The 8,605-nt window shown below is 41.4% G+C and overlaps 1 protein-coding gene across 1 annotated transcript in view; it reads left to right on the top strand.

Moving 5' to 3' along the window:
• Nucleotides 1-369: 369 nt before the first annotated feature.
• MDM1 (Mdm1 nuclear protein) overlaps nt 370-8,605 on the top strand; it is a 56,921-nt gene continuing 48,685 nt past the window's right edge. The window contains exon 1 of the mRNA XM_027893260.1: nt 370-505. The gene's annotated coding sequence lies outside the window, so the exon portion shown is untranslated. The remainder of the gene's footprint in view (nt 506-8,605) is intronic.

Genomic DNA, 8,605 nt, shown 5'->3' with positions numbered 1-8,605 from the left:
TGACTTATTACAAATACTCACATTGCATGTGGCTGACCGAAATGGCTCAAATTCAGATTCCGACTGAAATGTATTAAGCTGCATATTTCTGGCCCATCACTATAGTTTACAATTGCTAAAAATATCCATGCACTGCACAGATGATAGAGATCATTTAGTCCAAAAGAGTCACAAAGAAACAAGTTTTAATGATAATTTGGGATTTTTTTGCTTGCATAGTCTTTAAGGTGACTATAACAAAGAGAAGAATTAAGAGAAAAAAGGGCTGGCACTCTTTGTGTGGAAGGTAATGCTGTAGTCAGGGCAGTTGTCAATTTTTTTTAGATCCACATGTGCCTGAACTTCAAGAGAACTTTCTTTTTGACAACATCGTGATTGAATCACAGCCCTAACAGCACTTCATCAGAGTGAACACAGACTTTGGCAGTGTCATATAGAAGATTGCTTCTGTTTCTGAGAGAGAGGTGAAAATACATATTGAATGTGGTGTCCCTAGTATGACAAGGTAAGTTTGTCTCTTCCTTGCAACTCTAGTTCCCTCCTACTTGCACTTTCAGTGATCTGGGCTATGCCTTAACCTGGACATCTGGCGAAAACATGGATAACCAGGCCAGCAGGGTCAAATCCAGGCATCCATCTGGCCTGACTTTAGGCTTGTTTCTGGAGCTGGAAGAATTAGGAACGGTGATGACTCTGGCAAAAGTTTTCCCTTATAAAGGACAATAGAGATAATAATCAGAACAATTATGCAAAACTCACCAAAACTTTCAGGAATTTACAAGTAGATACTGATAAATATTCAAGTAGCAATTGGTGGGATTTCAAGTCCTTCTTTTCTAATCCAAACAAAGCAGAGAACAAACACCAAGAGACCATGAGAAAAGTGGTTACAATGATATTAAAAAGCACAACTGAAATAAGAAGTGGTTGCTAAATGTTAGCAAATACAGTGTGGTAAGGAAAATCTATAAAAATAAGTACAAACAAACCAAAAGACATGGGGGAACAAAATTCTCAAATTGTAGATAACTCTACAAACATCAGAAGGTATCTCCAGTATCGTCTTACTGAATTGTAAGCACAGAAAAAGCTGTTTGAAAAACATTGAAAGACACTGTGTTTATACTGCTTCTATGAAATCCTTTTCCTCAGCACTTATCTGCCCATATGTTTCCATTTCAGCTTTGTAGTTATTTTTGACTCACAGCAGGTAAAAAAGAAGGGGGGCTTTTTGGTTGTTGACACAGCGTTTATAATGCTTTAAGGGAGTGTCTCTGTGGGTACCTTCCCTCTGTGCCTAACTGGGGGTGGAGGGAGAAGCATGGCTTATTCTCCTCCTACCTACCACCTCCTTCAGGGCTGAGAAGCCAATTTCTGTCTTTAACCAGCCCACTGTATCAATGCCCATGGCCTGTTGCTAGCTTTTCAAACACGTGCCTTCATGCTCTCATGCCGCCCCAAACACTCAAGAGAATCTCTCCCAGAAACATCTGCATAGCTGCCTTGTTATTCCTCTCCAGTTCTCCTTTAAAACTCTGCTTTTGCCATATTGTCTCTGTGAGTTTGCATGAGACCTATTAGATACATGGATATACGGATATTTGTTTCACCACTTCCCTTGTCTGCTTTTCTGCCTATCTGCTGTAACTTTTCCTAGCTTTAAACTGTAGGGTTTTGGAGGCCAGAACTGTCTTCTCATGTGCTACTTAAACAAGGTCCTGTGCAAAAACTGTCATTCCTGGCATCAACACCTCTTGTCTCTCTAGCACACAACAACAGATCAGTTGTGGTAGTTAATATTTTTCTGGATTTAGGTCTCTCCCTAGAAACATCCTTACAATCAGTACCGAAGTCTTAAAAAAGGGCTGCTGAGGTTCTGAGAGAAGAGATGAACCAGGGTTTGATGTACTTGTAACAGACTGGATGATGCAGGAGGCATATCTATCCTGCTCAGAATCCTGCCCCTCACCTTCAAACCCAGTTTCAGGATTAATGAATTTAGTGGCAAACCCACGCCATATGTCCCTGTGGGCAGGCCGTCATCTGAGAAGAAGTGACTAGACCCTAAAGAGCATTTAGGCTCCTATTTAAGTGACCAATATATGCCAATTCCAATAGGAAGGGAGGTTTCCAAATGTGAGTTATTTTTTAAAAACTGGTACTTCCTCATCACTTGGACATCGTACAGTCAGATGGTAACTTGATAACTTGTATAACTTTCATTTTCCTAAAAGACCAAGAAACTTTCTAGTTACATTACAGCCCTTGTGCTAAAAGGGGACACTTCCCTTTCTTCTCAGGGGTGCATTAGAAGATATCTGTGGAGGAAACCAAAATGATGAGACTGTTGTCTCATCAGTTCTTCTGCAACACAGTTTTGCATTCAGAAATAGATTTGAGTCAGGAAAATCAATTGTTACAGAAACTGTGGTGCCTTGTGGGAAAGAGACAACAGCGAAACAGAACTTGGGTGAAGGTGGGTGGCAGGTAGAAGCAGGATATGATCAGTGGAGAATGGACTCTCTGGGTCCTCACTAAGCACTGTGCAGGTTTTGGTGGATGGACCGCATTACTGTCATCACCACAGGCTCTAATCTTATTTTCCACCCTGTTTATCAGATCCTGCACACTAATACAATGTAACTGTCTTTAGATCAGTCTTAGATGAGCAGCTTTGCTAAAAAGAGAAAGGTCCAGCTGGAGCAGTTTCCTTCTGAGTTATGGCACAGTGGTGGTGAACAGCTTCAAACATTTTTAAAAGGAAAAGTTGTGAACCTCTCCCCTAGCAATCCATCTACGAACAAGGACATAATGGGTCCGTGAAACTGCCCAATTAAAATACATCAGCTATATTTATTGACCTGTCTGATCAGATCACTGGGATTTGCTTGAAAGGCACTGTACATACTGCTGCAGCTGTCAGCAGCACCTGCAGCCCAGCCCTGCAGAGTATGAACCTGGGGGTCAGATTTCTCAGGTAAAAAAAAAAAGACATTCTGGATTACATTCTACCCCCTGCAGTGCTGATATACTTTCTTTTTACGTGTAGAAATTCACCACTGAAACCTGATCCTTGAAATGTTACTAATTATTAGATCCTGAAGGGCTTGGTGCTAAGCAAATGCAACTAAGACCTATATACCCAAGACTGCCTGGTCCCTGTTAATATTTTTCTGGATTGAGTTAAACTTTCTGAGCATATCAGCTGCTTTTCCTTCAGTATAAACATAAAAAAAGCCACCAGCTCATCTGGAAAGGGAGGGACCTCCACTCTTACTGAAGTCACAGTGGAGCTGGAGCGGGAATGCCCAAGGGGATACTGATTCAAGAGGACAGTGCAGGAGATAACCTTGGTTGTGCCTGTGTGCCTACGAGGAAAGCAATGCAGAGCACGTGGCTCTAGTTTCACCAAGGTTCTGAATGTGCATATGGAAAAGAATGTGAGAGGTAGCTGTTTTGATGAGAGTCCTTATTCTTTGTCTCACAATGTTTGTGCTTTGTGCAGGCTCTCCCCTCAAAGGGATTTTCTCTTTTGCAATCTGATCCTTAGCTAGTAGCTTGGCATAGAAACCTCTCACCACACGACATAGGACTGCTGCATACAATGAATCTTTGTTATCAGTCTGTCCTTGCTGAAAAAAAAGAGACACCCCCCCCCCCTTCTTCAGCCTAATATGGCTTATAGTTGGTTCACAGCTTCTATTAATGAAGGAGCACCAGTTGCTCAGTATGGTCTTACACAGCATGAAACAAACAGAGACCAGTCTTGAGGCTGGTCCCTCACTGTCCCCCTTTCAAAATTTGGTTAAATTAGCAAGAAGTCCTACCTCTTCTTCTTCACATTTTTTCATTTTGAAGTTCATGGCACTTTGCAAAATGTTGGTAATTTTTTATATTGTAGAAAAAGGTAAGGTTTTTGTTTGTTTGTTTACAAATCAGCTCCTCTTTTTCTTTTTTTTTCCCAGTTGGAAGGGACCTTTAAATTTTCGTTACAAACTCCCAAAGCACTGAGAGCCTTCGCAGAGGGATTTCTTGGTGCTAAAAGTTATTGCTGCAAATTACATTGGTTTCTCCATGTCTTCCCCTTAATACTTTACATTTACTAAATGAACGTTTTTAAAAATCATGTCATGGGTGTTTTAAAAAGCTGCTTAGAGCCAGGAAAAGAGAGTGCGTCAGCAGTAAGGAAAAGTAGTGGAAATGAGAATGCTTGTCTGTTGTATAGCCAGGCGATCCTCTGATACAAATGAGAGGATGTTAACAGCTGTTCCCAGGACACTTGGAGCCAAAGAAGTTGAGAGGAGGAGGAGGGACAGAAAGGTAGATGGTGAAAGAGATGCTTAGGGCTGTTCAGTCAATCCATAATAGAAGAGCAAAAGAAGGATGTTACCACTTCATTGCTGGTGTCAAGAGCATTTCATATCCCCTAACATGGTGGATATAAGCACGAGGGAGCCTGCTGGACTCAGAGCTGCTGCTGGGTAGTTCATGAAAATTCTTTAGTGTACAGTTTGTTGCTCTTAGCTGGATTAAGGCATTTAGACAAAGATCGGTATGGTGCATTTGTCAGAAGGTCCTTACAAAAAAGGGTTGAAATATGTAGATACTAATTCTAGAGGAACTGGTTTCTGCAATTTTTGTCAGGGCAAATGGCCATAATTCTAAGCGAGAATTTTGTTTACTGCCTTAGGCTGGGTTTTGAAAGGTTTTTAGGTGTTGAAAGGAGGAGTTAGACTTCTACTAAGACTTTCAGAAATATTGTCTGCTTCATGAAATCTTACTTAGCACACGTCTGATTTGTTTGCACCTAAATATCTCAGAAATCTGGCTCTGTGTGGCTAATAAATACTGAAAAATAATGGGAGTTCAGATTAAAAAATAGCAATGTTTTTTACATTATCAGGATTGGCATGCTGTTAAACTGTTAATACAACAGTGTCAGGATCTCTCACAAGCTGCGTGGAACTAAAAAGTAAAAATAAAAAATGGTCACCTAAAAAAAAGAGAATGAAGAGAGTGAAAAAAATACAAAAAGTCTACTTTATAAAGACCCTGTCATGCAGATTCAGATTATTTACTTCTGTCTTTTTTTTTTTTTTCTTTTAAACCCCTTTCTCTAGGGAATCATTAGATGAATGTAGAATTGTAAACTGAGTATATAGATCTTTCTACACATTTGCAGAATGAGATATCTGAAATACCATATCCAATGTTCTTAAAACTGGTAAGGACAGTTACTTGTTCGAGGAAGTTAAATATATATGCCGTGATTCCATAATATCCTGCAACACTGAGCTAATCAAACTGAGGTGTTCTAATCATGAGTATGAGCCTCCAGTTTGATTTTTTTCTTTTTCTTTCTAAGGGTGAGAAAGAGAATAGTTCTTGAATATGTAGATCAGTATAATTTAATTAGCTTTTATGACCAGGACTCCGCAGAGATAACCATAAAAGTCAATTAGACTGTATTAAAATGCAGCCATTTCCCTGAAGCTTCTGTGGAAGAGCCCTTACTTATTCAGGAAAAGGGTAAATGTCTAGATATTTTAATATAATAAAGATATGCTATTTCTATGTCTATAGCTACATTGAAAGACATGACTGTTGTTGTTTTCAGTGTAACTGATTTCCTTCTTCACTTTCCCAGTGCCTGAAATGCATTGTAAGGGACAGGTCAGACCTTGAATTTATGCATTTACATGCTGTCCTGGTCAGCCAGTGTTACAGTATGATCTCACAGTCTGTTTAAAATTGGATTTGAAGATGATGGTTAGCAAAGTATAGTGCCTCAGGGCAAAACCTGATTATCTGCAGGAATCAGGAAAGGACCGTGTCCCAGTTGTACTCCCCCTCCTAATTCCAGATGTTATACACACACAGCTGGCTGAGCACACAGGAAGATGTGCAAATACCAAACCACACAGTCAGATGATCACATCTTAATTGATGCCTTCTTTCCTCACCCTTGCCCCTCTGCATTTTAATCAGATCTTCATCTATGGTATGTTCAAAAGCAGCTCTGAGGTAGCACTTGGTGACCATCCGGCATTTACCTGCTTGGTCTGTCTCCACCTACCCTAGCACACGGCCACAGTTAGTCTGTGCATGATGGCTCTCTGCCTCGACATAAGGTTGCCCCCAATGATCTTAGCCTTCAGCGCACCCCAAACTTCAGATTCCTGCTGAAGTGGACAATTTTGAGAGCAGGAATCAGAATTACATTTTTTGTATCTCTAATGAACATTACAGACATATATGACTACATTACGGAATATTCAACATTTAGTTTTTAGGTTTGCTCTTTTTCCTTGGAACAACATATTCTGGCCATTACAAAGAGCATGATCCTACTTTTAATTGTCTAGATCAAGTATACACTCTCTTAAATATTAGTAAGCCTATTAATGCTGGGAATGGCTCATGTTATTCCTGCAAGTATGGATAACCCAGAGCAGAGGTGGGGAGGGGTCTATAGTATCTTGCCCACCAGCAGTTTGGTCTTTAGAAAAGGAGTGGCAAAGCAGCTGGGCAGCTTCCCCATCACCGCTACATGCATCTGGCCCTGAATTCCAGCACAGCCTTATTTATTTCAATTAGCTCATTAGACCTTTCAAGCCTCCATGCTTATCTCAAAAATAAATATTTGCTGTACAGCACGTCACACTACCCAGTATTATGTTCTCTGCGTAAAGAAAGTCCTTGCAAAACATACCACAAGGAGCTTGTTGTAAATCTATTGTGAGAATCTTCACTCTGGCTTTGCCTGATTTTATAGGATTAAAGTCTCAGAGTTGATGCTGCATTACTGTGGTGTTTCTGTGGAAATTACTGTATTTCATAATAAAGTGCGAAGCAAACAGAACTCATATCAAACTTGCAGCAGATAAGAATAAGCATTGTCTCAGAATCTCAAGTTCTTCTCCTCTTTTTTAAGGCATAAGGAGAAATATTTGAGAGTTAGCAACCATGACACTAAGGTGACATCCCTTGCATCGATGTAGTTAATCTGTCAGCAATTCCATCAGCAAACCTATTTTTCAGACCTGTTAACTGTGGTCTGAAAATCAATTTCAGACTTAATCACGGACAAAGGGGTGCATTCCACTGTTCTGCATGCCAGTGATACACATATATCACTTGAAGAATAGACTCCAAAGGTCTCAGACCATGAGAAATTTAACGCTTACAGTATTTATGACAGAATATCACCATCATGCTAAAGGCTGCAGAAAACTAGACAGAATAGTTGACTCAAATGCAAAATAGTTTGAGCCTCAGTTGAAAATTCCTTGGCCTTTGGCCTTATTGTACAATTGAAGGCATGTAAAAATTGTGCTGGAATTTGCCTCTTGTCATATCTCATTGCTTAATTATTAAACATGTTTGGTATGGTACAGTTGCTCTATAATAAAAGTATGTCATTATCTGAGCAAACAAAATTCCTTGTGCTATTGTCCTCCTAGATATGGGAGATAAGGGCCAGGGCTGCAGCTCCTGGCTGAAGCAGGGCCACACAGCTCTCCAGTGTGATATGGTATCATCTTGGGGCAATGCTGGCACTCCCAGAGCAACCAGGCACTGCATTTTAAACTGTTTATTGTTTTCTTTGTAAAAGGAACAAATCCTGCACCCTTCTGTCCAGCTGGACAGACCAGGGGGAGAAGACACGACAGTTATCCTTTGGCACTGGCAAATGCCAAAGCCTTTGGAGGAAGGGGCTGGAGATAAAACTGGCAGTGATATCATGTCAGGGCACCAAAATTACAAAGGTTGCTGCACTTCTCAGTACACAGAGGAGAGACAGATGGGAGGCAGCATCTCTGTTTAGCACCCAAAAACTATACATCCAAGTTAATGGCTTTTCACTTCATTGGTTTTATCATTTTCTGTGCAAGTGCAAAACAGCCCCTTGAACTAGAAAGGGAACGAAAGAGATGTGAGGCTCAAATACTGATGAGTATTTGACAGATGTTCTCTGTCCACCTCTTGGTCCCACTCACAAGGTCTGACCCCCCTCATCTGAATGTGCAGCCCAGCACTGGGTCAGGCAGTGACTGAAGCAGCAAAAGAAAATGCCATGAATACGTACTGACCTCAGGTCCCTGCAGCATCTTTGCCAAGGTGCCTTTAGCTGCAGGGATAATGAACTCATATGAGCTGAGCTGTGCTGTGGTGCAGCAAAGGACTTGACTCAGGGAGCTGCTGAGCTCTGGCAGCATGACTGAGCTATTTATGAAATGCAGGGTTTCCCTAAACAGAAAATTGTAGTTGAGGACTGCCTGGGAATGTCTGTAGCGTACTTAGTTTTGGGTTTGTTCCTGGGTGAGTCAGGGAAGCCAGGCAGACAGCATCCTGGAAAGGGCAGCAAAGTGTGCTGTGGGTACTTCTTCGGATGTGATGCTGCTAATTTATCTTCATCTGTAGTTCATGTTACATGCCAGCCTGCAAACTGGGGCAGTTGAGGTGCAGGGAGACCCTTGCAGCCATGTGAGCAGTTCCCTCCAGTGTGGACCCGATGCTGGCAGCTGGGAGCAGTGACTGTGCCAGTGCCCCAGCCAGCCCTGCCATGCAGTGGGGGTCAGTCCCCTTGAGGCTTCTCCCACTC

This window comes from Empidonax traillii, unplaced genomic scaffold (genome assembly GCF_003031625.1).
Source record: "Empidonax traillii isolate 1590-97213 ecotype Southwest subspecies unplaced genomic scaffold, ASM303162v1 scaffold385:size1130455, whole genome shotgun sequence".
NCBI classification, from domain to species: domain Eukaryota; kingdom Metazoa; phylum Chordata; class Aves; order Passeriformes; family Tyrannidae; genus Empidonax; species Empidonax traillii.
This window is presented reverse-complemented; position numbering and strand designations above follow the sequence as displayed.